Genomic DNA, 15,786 nt, shown 5'->3' on the forward strand with positions numbered 1-15,786 from the left:
TCGAACTAGACAAGAGTGTGTTTTTACTTATTAATTGAATTTGAGTTAAGTTCGTCTGATCTTGTAAAATCAGATAAAACCCTTTCTAAACTTGTTAATAATTAGGTTAATTTGATAGCAAATAGATAAATTAGTAACACCGTTCCCTGTGATCGACACCCGACTTACCCAAGCTATACTGTAATTCGACTAGGTACACTGTCTATAAGTGCATAGTTAGTTTAAGTTTGTTAGGTTATAAATATTAAAATTAGTGGGTACTTTCGTGCATATTAAGTTTTTGGCACCGTTGCCGGGGAACGACTTAGTTTATTAGTTTATTTAGTTGCATTAGATTAATCGACCCTTTTTGTGGAATAAAATCTGCAAAAAGTTAATTAGTTATTTATTTTTGTTTATTAGCTTAGTTTATTAGCGTATAAAAAAAAATTGTTTTCTATTTCTGTCAATGAATTCATGACGTGAGTTTTATAAACTCACGACGTGAAAGCTGCGATTTTCAGTTTTTAGTATTTTCTTTTTCTATTTCAGTTGTACGTTTTTTTTATTGTGTTTAGTTTGCAGGAGTTCATGACCAGAGGATCTACCACACCCTTGGTGCCACCGATTGAAGATCCAGAAGCTACACTTCACAAGAAGACTGATAAGAAGATGCCATTGCAAGAGTTAAAGTCAGCATTTTCAAGAAAGTCGGGAAAGAAGACAGGGGAGTCAAGCTCGTCCTCGGAGAACAAGAGCAAGCTTGAACACTTGGATCAAATACCCGTCCAAACCGAATCTGAATATGATACCGAGCCCGAATTTGAAGAACATACGAGCGAACCCGAGAACGAGCCAAGGAACGAGATGGCAGCAATTGAAGAGATGTCCATGGGAGCTTACAAGAAGCGGATCTAAGAGGATGTGGGTCCCGGTTTAGTCCAACCCGCAATACCTGCCACTGCCACATTCGAGCTGAAGGGGCATATCTTGACTGCACTGAAGGATATCCCATTTAATGGGAAAGATCATGAGGATGCTTTTAAGCATTTAGATGAAGTCAACGACATTGCGGATTACTTCAATGTCCCAAATGTCAACATAAACACCGTCTTGCTTAGGATGCTTCCCATTACTTTCAAGGGAGCTGCTAAAGAGTGGTTAAAATCACTTCCACCGGGTACAATCACCACTTGGGCTCAAATGCGTGAGCAATTTCTGGACCAGTTTTGCCCACCATCCAAGATAGCTAAACTCAAGAAGGCAATAGCCAACTTTGAGCAACAGCCGGGGGAGTCATTATACGAAGCATGGGAGCGGTACAAGGGCTTGCTCAGAAATTGTCCTTAGCATGATCTAAATGTGCAACAAGAGATGTCGATTTTCTATGATGGGGTCAACGTTATGACGAGACAACTCCTTGACTCTTAAGGACCTTTGACAAAGAAAAATCCAAGGGAGGTCAAGGAGCTGATTGAAGAATTCGTGAAGCACTCTTGCGAATACCACAACCCTAGGCAAGATGGAATCAAAGGCGGTGGACGGGCCCAAACTGAAGAAATAGCAGCTGTGATGGCTATGCTAAATAATTTGGATCGAAGGATAACACAAATGGACCAGTCAATTCATGCCATGAGAGTGGGTTGCGAGAGGTGTAGTGGTCCGCACTTGACCAAGGACTACCATTTAGATGAGTTTGGGAGCAGAAAAGCTCAAGTGTGCTACTCGAGTGGGGATAAGTTTGATGAAGACTAGAGGAAACCAAAGAAGGAGTGGCTGCCATATGAAGAGTATAAGAAGCAAAAAGAAGAGAAGTATAGGCAGAGAGGTCGAGGCTTCTATCAAAAGGAGCAGCCACCAGCTGAGAAGAAACCCGATCTAGAGACCATGTTGATGAAGTTTACAGAAGATTCGGAAAAGAGACACGATGCTACTGATTCTGCTATTATTGAACAGCAAACTTTAATAAAGGATCAGCAAGCCTCCATCAATAACCTTGAAGTACAATTTGGTCAACTAGCCACTCTGGTTCATGAGAAGTTATCCCCGAAAAATCCCGAAACGAAGGCCCAATCTCTTGTAATGGACATAGATACTGAAGAAGAGGCCATCTCTGAGTTCTTAGAAGCCTTAGAAGTTGAACAATAGCAGCCCGATCCAAAGTTGAAGAAGCCCAAGCTCGAAAATCAAGATGCTGCTGAATTTCAGAATTCACGACGTGGGCCCGTCATGAACAAAAAAATTCTGTAGTTGGTTCGGTTTATCAGCCGCCTTTGCCTTTTCCTTCCCAAGCTACCCATAGTCCACTGGAATGAGAGCATCTAGAGTTTGTTAAGCACGTGAAGGGTATCCCGATTGATACTCCCTTTGTCGAGTCCTTAACCAAAATTCCCGAGCATCAGAAATTACCCGCAAGCAATTAAAGAAGCATTCTAAGGTGATTCTAAGTGAACAAAGCTTAAAAGCTGTGTTGGGAGAGACACTGAAGAAGATGGGAGATCCTGGACCCCTCACTCTTCCGTGTGAGTTTGGTAACAAAATGAAGGTTAATGCTTTAGCCGATTCTGGGGCTAGCATTAATTTTATGCCTTATTCATTTTATCAGAAGTTGAAAAATCAGAAGATGAAGGCTACAAGAATGACTATTCACATGGCGAACCGTTTAGTGACACAACCCCGGGGCATTGTGGAGGATATTTTAGTAAAAATTGGAAAAATTTGTTTTTCCAATAGATTTTGTAGTGTTAGATATGAAGGAAGATCCCAATGTTCCAATTATCCTTGGTCGTCCATTGCTTAACACTGTTGTAGCTCTTGTTGATATTTGCGAGTCTAAGCTCACCTTGAGGGTTGGAGATGAAAAAGAAGTTTTTGGGATAGAAGATGGCTTCCAAAGGAATCATGTTCAAGAAGAGGTGTTTACAATCAATGAAGATAATGAACTAGAAGAAATAGAAAAGCTTATGGAAGAAGAGATCAAGACAGTTCATCAAGTCAAGAGAACAAAACCTAGAGCATCTATTCCATATTTGGTTGAAGTCATTGGTTACAAGAGTCCACCTTCTTGGGTAAGCAAGGAAGATGATGAGATGACAAGTGATGAAGAGGAGGTTATTTCAAGGGTGAAAAAGCCAGTGGTGAAAGAAGAGAAGGATGCTATGGAGTGCAGCGAAGAAACTAAAGGGACCAAACGCAAGCTTGAAGAAGAGGTCAAAGCTAAAAAAGAGAATTCAAAGAAGGCGTACAAAAGGCGAGTTCAAGCTTACAAGAGGCGATTCAAGGAACAAAAGATCCTAGTGGTGGATTCTTCCGAGGACTCAACGTAGGAGGCACGGAGTCCAGCTCAAGACTCCAAGAAAAAAGAAGCGCTTCTCGGGAGGCAACCTGAGTTTGGTTTGCATTTTTTTTCTTTTTGCATTTTAGTCTTAAAAACATAGATCATGTCATCCAACTCAATTATAACATAATTAAACACTGAATGTGGGGACACTAAAACGGAAGTAGTAATAATAGAGAATTTAGTTGAAAGACAAATTTGATTTAGCATGAATTTAGTTGAATTTTTTCATTCCAGATAATATTCACGACGTGAATTTTTAGGAATTCAGGACGTGAATCGTGAATAAACTGGATAAATACTCAATAATAGAGTTTAGCCCATTAGACTAAGAGGCCCAAGATCAATCTGTGAGTTCCTGGCCCAATTTTAGCCCAGATGAAATTCTCGACGTGAATCTTAAAGAATTCACGACGTGAGTTTTCAAAGACATGGGACCACAGGATAAAGCCCTAAAAAAAACCAGTTGACCCCCATTTGTTTATACCACACGAAGTGGAAGCGAAATCTGGTCCCCCCTTGGTCCCCATTGCTCCGATTTTGGCCGAAAACTCCCCTAATCTTCTTTGTGCTTACGTAATACTTCTATCAAAGGTAATAATTATTGATTTTTAAGTTTAGTTTTTGCTCTAGTAGATGAACTTGGGGTTAGGGTTCGTTAATTGAGTGAAATGACGAAATTATTTCTTCAAAGTTCCGTAATAACCTTTGAATGATTATGCTTTGTGTTTGGAAGTGGTATAGGAGTAAAACCCATTGATATTATGACTATATTTACCACCCATTGTCGTGATTCTGCTTGCTGATATTGCGAATTCACGACGTGAATCCTAAAGGATTCACGACGTGAATCCTGGGACTGAACAGTTTTCTGTTTTCCTTTATGTCTAAATTGTTGGGTTGTTGTTTTGGCTGTGTTTGTTCCTTGTTTTTGCAGAAATGGCACCTAGAAGAGACTTACCTCTTGGGATTGCAAGTTTACACCCATTTTACGAGTTTCCAACCACTACACCCCGGGAAATTTACACGTGATGGAATACTCGGTTGGGATGGCTCTACAATCGAGAATTTGCTGTTGCTCCCACTATTCAGTGGGAAAGGATGAGGGAGGTTGGCTTGGTTGATAGGATGTCCCAATACCTAACAAAAAAAATTTGGGGGACGGATTTCAATTTACATGCAAGGGGTGGTTCAACCTGTTTTACATCCAGGAGCGTGTTTATAAGGAGCTTTGGGTGGAGTTCTTTTCCACGGTCACATTTCATGACAATGTCAGAGATCCCACTTTTCCCCGAGCTTTGGTCTTTCGTTTAGGCGGGGAGTATTGGGAGTGCAGTCTAGTGGAGTTTTCTCGCCGTATGGGGCTTTATGAAGCTCATGAGACCATCACTCATGAGTTTATTTTGTTTTTGAGGGACGCCACGCGGGTGTATGCGGATGGGGTTTCGGGACCGGAGTTTTGGAGTAACATTGCCGCTTGGGTGTTTAATTTCGGTGTATCTCCCGAGAGTAGCATCAAAAGCCCGATACACTGCCTCACCATCGCTTAATCACTTTCTCCATTCATCACAAGCATCACGGTGATAAAGTTACTAAAAGTAACTTGTTCTTTTTATGGTGTATCTTACAACCGGGTGCTTGCTGCAATATTCCCTATTTTTTGGCATGGTATTTGGCGGACTATGAGACAAGTGCTCGTCCTGGAAGCCCCATTTGTGGAGGGCATTTTGTTACCCGATTGGCCCGCTCTTATGGTCTTCTTGTTCCTGACATCACTCGTTCTCTAACGTGTATTGAGGGGAATGAGTTCAGTATGGGGTATCTGGAAACAATGAGGGTGGTGAAAAATTATGGCACACATTATGGAATTGTTCGAGATGATGATGAGGAGGAGGAGCCGGCCGAACAACCTGAACCATAACCACGGCCGAGGCACAGGAATTTGAGAGGACGGGGAGAACGCGGGCAGCCAATACATCCACCCGCATCCATGGTGGGAGCACCTTTTGGGAGTGACATGGCTGGTTATTTTGACCAGTTATCGTTGAGTGTCAATTAGATCGGAGGTACTATGGAGAATGTTGTCCGACATCTTGGGGTGGAGCAGCCACCTCATTTGGGGTATCATTACCCGATCTACCCAAGATGGGCGGCATATGGTGGACGTGGAAGTGATGGTGCTGGAACCAGTGGAGCACATGAAGATGAGGAGGATGATTGACTGTTTGTTTATTTTTATTTTGTTTGGTTTGTTTTAGTTTGTTTTTATTGTGTTTTGTTTATTTTGTTGGGATTGTAAGAACTATTTAGATATTATGTTACTTTTATTCTTCTTTGGTGGTTGTTTCTTAGAAATTGCTAGGAGCGCCTAAATAGGATGTAGAGATATAAGTGCGTACGTCTTTAGCCAGGAGTGTTTAAAGTCGAGAGTCGAGACCCATATTTTAAAATAAGTGTGGGGTGAGTCAAGAGAGAGGATAGTCAGCGAAAGAGTCAAAAACTGGTGAATTTAGAAGAGTCTTAATACATTAAGACATTGGGTTGAATTGTGCACATTAGAAGAAGATTTGGCAATGTTTTTCTGTCTGCCCAGATTTCACGACGTGAACTATTGTTACTCACGTCGTGAGTCAGTTCTCAGGGGTTTCCAAAATACGCGCAATTGCGACTTCATGACGTGACTTTTCTTTTTACTCACATCGTGAATCTACGGTTTTTACAAGTTCAAGGCCCTTGACATATTATTAATCCATGGGTTGATACTATTCTTCTTGTCATTATTCTGGAGATTATTTTGGCTCATTTTCACTACTATACAATGTGGCGTATGCTTTCCCACATTGTTCGTTCTATTTTGAAGATTTCCACCACATTTTTAGAAGATTGAAGGCTCGATTTCATGTTTTGCCGGTACATTCCTTATGTCGCGAGTTCAAGATCCAAGTTTCTATTTCTCAGAGTCCATATTCGAGATGCACGTTTTCCACACTTTTGGAGATGTTTACGCCACTATCCCAAGGGAGTCTGTTCCTTTTTCTCCCTTTTTCTTAATTTTTATTTTAGGCATACAATGAGGGCATTGTATGAGATAAGTGTGGGGTAGGGGGTAGAAAAAGTAAATTGCTAGATAATGATAAATTTTGATGGTAAAAATTTAAAATTTGAAAATTGAAATTTTTAATAATTAAATCTAGTAATAATAATTTGAACTGTAGTCGCTGGTGTTATATGGGATGATCCGATAAAAGTTCAAATGTTTAGTTGAGCCAATACACGTTATAGTGCATTTGTGGCCTCCCTTATTTTATTGAAATCATGGAACAAAAACATAACCCCGCTTGGTTTGAGGGATGCAATATGTTTAGCAGCCTAAACCTGAAATGTATCCAGGAAAGCTATGTCTTAACCAATAAAGGTTGAAGTTAAAGCGCCCCTGCTTAAGCATGTAGGTTTTGAGTGAAAAAAGTGAGTTATACATGTGAAAAAAAAAAGAGAAAAAAAAGACAAATTACTGAAAAGTAAGAATTCTTGAAGAATTTTGGAGCTGTTAAAGTATGAAGATCAAAGATCAAAGTTCTAAGGAATCAAAAGTTAAAGATGCAAAAATCATGAAAGAAATGAATTCAAAGAAATCAAGATTAAACTATCAAAGAAGTGAAGAATTCAAGAGCTCCAAGTATTGGTATCTTAAAGTTGTAATTCTCTAGTTTATGTATGCTTGGGTAGCTTTACAAAAATACTTTGAGCTTAAGTAAGATTTCTGGGGATGGATTCGGAGGGTTGCATAAAATGAGCATTGTTCGGAAAAATTGGGCGGGTGTTCATGAAGATTGTGAGTATTTGAAGTATGGGGGTACTTTAGGAAAATTTTAGACACAAATGCATGCGTTGAGGTCTTGGCATAATCGCTGAGCTGGAGTCGGATTTTTCTATGTGATGTTAATAATAAAGGGTTAAGTTTATATTTGCTTGAGGGCAAGCAAAGCCTAAGTGTGGGGTATTTTGATATTGCCATATTTATACCTATTTTTAGGCAATATTTAAGTACATTTTTATTAATAAGTTGGTAATTTGTTTAGAATAATGGTACTTATGAGTTTAAATGTTGTTTGCGGCCAAAAAGAAGACATTTTGAAGAAAAGGGACTAAAAGCGTTAAAGAAAGAAACTTTGGGAATTAAAAGATTAAAGGAAAAGAAAATCTGGAAAAAGTGTCTTCACGTCGTGGGAACTTGACGATTCACGACGTGAGTATAAGTTCTAGAAGATATGTACGCGGGTGAAGAAATCCTTGACGGGCATGGTTATCTGGAACTCACGACGTGAATATCTTATTATTCACGACGTGAATTTATAAAAATCAGCAACTATATAAACCCTTGACCATTACGAATAGAGGGGACTTTTGGCTAGAGAAAGGGGTTCCAGAAGACGATTTTGAGCAGAAGAAAAGCCCTGGAAAGAGGTTTTCAACACCAAAAGAGTGAAGGTCCATAATTTAGTTTATTTATTTGTTATCTAGGAACATGTTTCACTATACTTTGATTTGTGTTAATGTGTTAATTGCTATTATGAGCAGCTGAATCTAGCTACTCTTGTTTAGCTAGATGAAGCTTCCAACTTATGAATAGCTTAATTTTTATGGATTTATTCAGTTGGTGAATTGCTTGTGTTGGATTTATATATAATTACCTAGCATGCTTGTGTTTTTTTCTCTAGTTGCTTGATTTCATGATTCTGTGTAGCTTAGTGACCATTAAATGCATGAACTTGTTTACCTAATGATTTAGTGAACATTAAATTGTTAGAGGTAGGATTGACCAATCTTAGTTAGTAACTAGAGTAAATAAACTTAGATGTGCTAGAGAACGTGGATTGTGGCTGTAATTGCGTTTACATAATAAATCTTACATAACATATTCATATTTATAATTGGTTCTGTGTTTAATTGTGTGTGACCATACATAGTTTGACATGAATTAATTAATTATTGGTAAAGTTAGAATTAAATTACTAATACAATTAAAACCAACTAGATAATCCATAATCATTAGCTAGCCATAAGGAAGAAGTGGATTCGAACTAGACAAGAGTGTGTTTTTACTTATTAATTGAATTTGAGTTAAGTTCGTCTGATCTTGTAAAATCAGATAAAACCCTTTCTAAACTTGTTAATAATTAGGTTAATTTGATAGCAAATAGATAAATTAGTAACACCGTTCCCTGTGATCGACACCCGACTTACCCAAGCTATACTGTAATCCGACTAGGTACACTGTCTATAAGTGCATAGTTAGTTTAAGTTTGTTAGGTTATAAATATTAAAATTAGTGGGTACTTTCGCGCACATTAGCGGGTCCTGCTTCGTGCTGTAGGCCAACATACGCAGGGCGGACCGGATAGAATGTAGGCCCAGGACAGGCTGAAGGCCCGACGAGCGGTCCGAATAGGTTGAAGGCCCCGAGAGGGCGGTCTAGACGTGCCGAGGCTCGGATTGTAGACCATATAGACTGAAGGCCCGGTGCGGGCGGTCCAGTCATACTGTAGACTCAGAGAGTGGACCAGGTGGACTGAAGGCCTAGTGCGGGCGGACCAGTCGTATTATAGACTCGTGATGCATGGTTGTTTTGTTACTTATATGTTACTTATGATATGGTTATCTTCATGGCATTGGTATTTTAGGGGTAACTCACTAAGCTTTCAGGCTTACAGTTTCAGTTTATTGTTTAAGGTTCAGCGGATGGCCGCGGGAAAGCGAAGGCGTGACCGTACACTTCCTCGATTGATGATTATGATTTTTGGGAACTGTGATGTTTCAACTATTTTGAAAACAAATTGTAATAATTGAATGGTTTGAAATGATTTAAAAAGTTTTAAATTGGCTCGAATTTTATGGATGTTACAAGTTGGTATCAGAGCCTTGGTTTGAGTGAATTGGAGGAACATTCGTGTAAATATAGTCTCAAATCAAGGAAAGATTTTCAAAATGATTTTTAAATGGTTTTCAAAGTAAGTAAAAGAGGATGCGAAGTGTACGATCAGCCGAAGCCAGTAAGTAGACCCCAAAATACCATACAGGTATTTGATATTGTGATATGTTTGAATAGCATGCTAGTACTAGGCTAGGGATCTTTAGGAATTGCATCATAAAAATTTCCTGATCACATGATGCCTGCTATCCTAGGGTTTCCTTTATATGAGATTGACATCATTACTATAGTTATTTAGTGTATGCATCACGGTTGCACATAATTAAGATCTTATAGCATGAGAATGTTTGATTTAGCATTATGTTATGTTCTTGTTTGATTGGGGACTTGGGGTAGGATTGGATATTCGAAAGCCTATAGGGTCCAGCATGATGTATGGCTAGCATACACTAGTGCTACAGGGTTGGTGGAAGTTTCATGGAGGGGTGGATTGTGTAGGACTGGTAGATCAGCTGTGAGACAGTTAGCCTTCCTCTAGGAGTGAGGATTGAGCGCTCGCTATGTTTATGTATTTTGTTAGGGTGTTGTGATGATACTTGAGACAAATATGGGTAGGTGTAGAAGGTAGTATGGGCCCGTACTACTGAAAGCACAGGACCCATTCACGTAGCAAGGAAGTCACAACCCCTAGGGTGTGGTTGGGGTTAGATTCCAGATCGTTGTGCGGAATGTCTAATATCTTCCTGTTACATTTTTAGTATGGTGGTTACGAGGTATTTCGTGATGGTATCCGAACCAGGATCAGGACAGGACGATCAGGGTGCCCTGGCAGCACCTGAGGTCATTAGTCAGGATGGACTAGCATTGACAGAGGATCAAGTCAGGGAAATCATCCGTGAGGACGTGGTTAAGATTGTTCGGAGTCGGATTCCGGAGCTGTTTGGGTCTATCAAGACTGCTAGGATGGAGTATTTTGATGACATATGCGCAACTCTAGCTGAGACAGCTGCCGTGGTAGCTATAGCGGCTGTAGCAGCGGCAAGGGGAGGAGCCAGTCGGGGATTCCAGTACCGGGACTTAGACAACATGAAGCCCCCGACTTTTGATGGGATTCAGGACTCTATCATAGCCATGAGGTGGCTATCGGACATCGAGGGGTGCTTTTCACATGTTCCTGCCCGACTGACCAGAAGGTCAGGTGTGCCCTGAACATGTTGAGGTTCGGGGTGAAGGACTGGTGGAGGTTGATGACAGGGTCTTATTCGTATGAGTGGAGACCTGCAGTTTCTTGGGACCAGTTTAGGGACTAATCATCTAACTACTAAAACTAATGTCAACTCTCAATCCAATGCTCATAACATGACGTCTATGCTTAATCCTTGTGACATCCCCAAATTCTCGGCCAGAAAAAGACCGATTTGTTTATGCTTTGTTTTATAAAATCAGAGTAATCTTTTAAAGAAATCAGTTGCGAAATTTGTTCCCAAAACAAAATATGATTAAATTTATCAAAGCATTTCCTTAAAGAAATGTATTTTCATTATATAACAAAATCTCGGGATGTCATGTTCAATACAGACCAAAAGCATAAACAGAACAAAATAGACCTTACAACAGTTATTCATAACTACTGGCCTATAATCCAAAATCTCTCGTCAAGTCCACCAACTTATACTCTTGTGCCATTACCTGTAATGCAAAGAAAACTGAGTGGGTCAGGCTTGGGAGCCTGGTGAGCATATAAGGTTTTCAACCCACAATAATATAATTATTATATTCAACCATCAAACAATCAACTCAATTACTCATCCCTATTATCTTTCTTAGGATTTTACCCTAGGAATTCAACTACCCGCCATTCAATCATTCCTAAGGATTGACCTAAGGAATTAGCACAAAATCTATTGCTACATAAGGCGCATCTACCAACATCATCCTTTAAGCGCCTCTGCTAGGATTACGTCATACACTATGAGGCGCGACTGCCAGGTTTATGACATTCTCTTTTAGGCGCATCTGCCGACATTATCTCATAAGCGCATCTGCCAAGATTATCCTATAAGCGCATCTGCTATTATTATGACAATCTCTATTTGGCGCATCTGCCAAGATCACGACATTCACTACTTGGTGCATCTACCGATATTATTCTCAAGCGCATCTGCTAGTTTTATGACATTCTTTAATTGGTGCATCTACCAATATCATTCTTAATCATCTTTCATACCTCATCATTTTATCACATACCAACTATCTCATCTACCCATGTTCTACCCAACATATTTGTAGATATAAAATACATATACAGTTTAACTCATTTAAAAACTATATAAAACATTCATTCCATACTCATCTCAAATAAACAACAATATATAAACACATAGCAAGTATTTTATAACAAATACTTCATACTTATGTGTTAGAAGAAAGTAACCACACACTCTCCCAAACATATACTTAATACATTCAAACAATACTTGTATTATACCCGTGTTTATGAAAGGGACTATACACCCACACGTATAAACAACTTTATATTATCCACATAGCACGTATTTTATAGAAAATACTTAATATTTATGTGTTAGAAGAAAGTAACTACACACTCACACATATAAACAACAATATACTTAATACACTCAAACCATACTTGTATTATTATCGTGTTTATGAAAGGTAGTATACACTCACTTGATCAGAAGATGATTGGACAGCACTACCACTTGCAGAAGTAGTATTCTTCGGTAGATCTGGAAGATCTCCACAAAAATCGAACTTCTCGTGGGCAGAGCTTCGGCTCGGGAATCGCACTTCACGGGATCTCGGGAGCGTAAAACTTCTTTCCTAACTTGGATATGAGATCCGGGGTGTCGGGATGGCTTCGGGGGTTTACACGCAGAGCTTCGGCACAAAAACGAGGAGAAATGAGCAAATAAGCCCGGAACCCTCGCATCCTATTTATAGGAGGCTGAGGCCTCGGAGTACGCGGGGCGTACTGCCTTACGCGGGGCGTAAGGCTCCGAAATCGTCATTGCTTACGTATCCGAAGAAATCGAGTGCGAAGGTCGTCATGCTTCGCTGTACGTGGGGCGTACGCTCGTACACGGGGCGTACTTCGGATGAGTCCGATGACTCGTCTTCGGATAAGGCCGGGATTTAATAATTAAATTTAATTATTAATTCATTAATAAACTTCGAAAATTCATATCTTCTTCATACGAACTCCGTTTTCGACGTTCTTTATATCCACGCATAGGTGAGACTACGCTCTACGACTTTCGTTTAGACTCCGTCAGCTAATTTTGAATATTATTTTTATTATTTATTTTTAATAGGTCGGGACAGAAAATTTCGTTATAAATTCATAACTTCTTCGTCCGATGTCCGTTCTTGCCTAACTTTTCGTCGTTTCGCTACTAACAACGAGATCTTCGATTCTCGTTTAGACCGCTAAGGCTAAATATCACTCTAAAGTGAATTCACTTTTTACGTCATTCAGCGTTGTGCCGGTTCTGTCGCGAAACTTCAACAAGTCATAACTTCTTCGTTATAACTCGGATTTTGGCGTTCTTTATATGCACGGAAACCTTGTAACATATACTACAACTTATTTAGGATTATTCATCCTAAACAATCATCTATCAAAAAGTCATTTTTGACGCTTATTGTCTCTAAATTGACTAGCCCGGATCTACGGGCGTTACAATCCTACTCAGACCTTTGTGAGAGGATCTGCAGGATTATCTTCTGACGATATTCTTTTCACTATGAGATGACCTTCTTCAACTCTATGTCTGATATAATGGTACTTTCTATCGATATGTCTTGATTTACCATGATCTCCCAGTTCTTTGGTCAAGGCAACCACTCCTTCATTATCACAAAAAAGTTCCATTGGTTTTTGATTGGTTGGGACAACTCCAAGATCTCCAATGAAGTTCTTCAACCATGTTGCTTCCTTTGATGCTTCACTTGCCGCTATGTACTCTGATTCATAGGTAGAATTAGCCACTGTGTCTTGCTTGGAACTTTTCCAAGTAACTGCTTATCCATTTAATGTAAATACCCATCCAGATTGAGAACAAAATTTGTCTCTGTCTGTTTGAAAGCTGGCGTCACTATACCCAGACACTCTCAACATATCACTGCCTCCAAAGACTAGAATCATATCCTTTTTCCTTCACAGATACTTGAGAATGTTCTTCACTGCTGTTCAATAAGTTCTGTCAGGATTTCCCTGATAGTGACTGACCATGCTCAAAGCAAATGGCACATCAAGGCGAGTACATGTCACAGCATACATGATCGATCCTACAGCCGAATCATAAAGGATGCGACTCATATAAGCTATCTCTTTATCCGTACTTGGGCCTTGAGTCTTACTCAATTTGGCATTGCTCTGAATAGGTAGCTCTCCTTTCTTGGAATTTCTCATACTAAACCGTTTTAGTACCATGCACAAGTATGTACTTTGACTAAGTCCAATTAGTCTGTTCTTTCTATCTCTCAAAATTTTAATCCCAAGAATATAGGTAGCCTCTCCTAGATCCTTCATAGCAAAACACTTTCCAAATCAAGATTTTACTTCTTGCAAGGTTGGAATATCATTTACCATGAGTAGTATGTCATCAACATACAACACTAGAAAAGTTACTATTCTCCTATTAGCTTTGACATACACACAAGACTCATCCTCACTTCTTGAAAAACCAAATTTTGTGACTTTTTCATGAAAGCAAAGATTCCAACTGTGAGACGCTTGTATTAATCCATAAATGGATTTCTCAAGCTTAAACACTCTATTGGGAAACATTTCATCAACAAAACCTTCTGGCTTACTCATATAAACAACCTCAGCTGGCTTCCTATTAAGGAAAGCAGATTTGACATCCATCTGCTAGATTTCATAATCATAAAAGGCAGTTATAGTGAACATTATCCTAATAGATTGACAAATTTACAAAAATGGTCGCTGTAATGTAAAATATTTTTTAATGTAAAAATACATTTTCATATAAAAATATGTTTTTATTTCTTTCACATAGAAAAAAAAGTTTTTTTACGTATAAAATATGTTTTTTTTACGTATTTGTTTTATATAAAATATTTTTTAATGTAAAAATATATTTTCATATAAAATATAGGGACCATTTTTGTAATTCTATCTTAAAATGATAAGAATGATAAAAAATGAGAGGAGGATGATTCAAACTTGGGACCTCCTTCCCCCTTTCAACTAAAGCTCTAACCAACAAGGCTCGAGCCAAAGTAGTTATATATTTCCAAAAATTAATTAATATTATATAAAAGTGTAAATAATTAATAATAAAAAATTCAAAAAAACATATTTAAAAAAAATTAATAAAACAAAATATATTTTTAGCGTATTGTAAAAAAATATTTTTTACAAAAAATTTACTTGTTTTTTTACATTTTTGTTTTACATAAAATATTATTTTATTGTATTTAAAAAAATACTTTTCATATACTATATTATTACATTGCTATGATCCTAAAACATATTTTACGTTATGTTATCACGTTCTTAATGTTTTTACGTAATAACATTTTATACGAAAATGTATTTTTTAAATATATAAAAAAACATATTTTATACATAAAAAAAACTTTTTTCTCTATGTTAAAGAAAAAAAAACATATTTTTATATGAAAATGTATTTTTACATTAAAAAATATTTTATGTAAAACAAATATGTAAAAAAACAAGTAAATTTTTTGTAAATTTTTTTTATAATATGCTAAAAATATATTTTGTTTTATTAATTTTTTTTAAAATATGTTTTTTTTTTTATTTTTTATTATTAATTATTTACGCTTTTATATAATATTAATTAATTTTCGGAAATATATAACAGGTTTGGCTCTAGCCCAGTTGGTTAGAGCTTTGGCTGAATAAGGAGGACGGAAGGAGGTCCCAACTTCGAATCCTCCTCGCCTCATTTTCTATCATTCTTATCATTTTAAGATAGAATTACAAAAATAGTCCCTATGGTTTACCCAAAGTTGCGAATCCAATCCCTTTATACTTGAAACGACGAAAATACCCTTGCTAATTCAGTTCCTAACGGCTGAATACTAACGACGTAAGTAAAAAGGGTCATCTATGCAAGTTTTACAAACCACAGGGGCCATTTGCATCAAAAAAATTAACAGGGACTGACTTTGTTACTTTTGGCAAACCATAGGGACCATTTTTGTAATTTTGTCTAATAGATTTTATCTTAGCCACTGGTGATAAGGTTTCATCATAGTCAATCCCTGGGGTTTGAGTAAAGCCCTCCGCAACCAATTGTGCCTTGAATATGTGCACGTTTCCATCCATGTCGGTCTTCTTTTTGAAGATCCATTTGCAACCAACTATCTTTCGACAGGTTCTTGATCAACCAAATTCGAAACTTGGTTGTCATACATGGAATGGATCTCGCTGTCAATTGCCTCTTTCCATTTAGCTGCCTCAGGGTCTGTCATTGCTTCCTTGTAGTTAGCTAGCTCATCTAAATTTATCAGTGTTTGATCACTG

At 38.1% G+C, this 15,786-nt stretch overlaps 1 non-coding gene across 1 annotated transcript; it reads right to left on the reverse strand.

Annotated features, from left to right (window-relative positions):
* Positions 1 to 1,230: 1,230 nt before the first annotated feature.
* On the reverse strand, positions 1,231 to 1,337 carry LOC145071528 (small nucleolar RNA R71). The gene has a single exon (XR_013690538.1). It is a non-coding gene; the product is annotated as a small nucleolar RNA R71 (small nucleolar RNA).
* Positions 1,338 to 15,786: the final 14,449 nt, after the last annotated feature.

Source organism: Lactuca serriola, chromosome 8, assembly GCF_051521515.1.
Source record: "Lactuca serriola cultivar US96UC23 chromosome 8, Lser_US96UC23_V15, whole genome shotgun sequence".
NCBI lineage: Eukaryota > Viridiplantae > Streptophyta > Magnoliopsida > Asterales > Asteraceae > Lactuca > Lactuca serriola.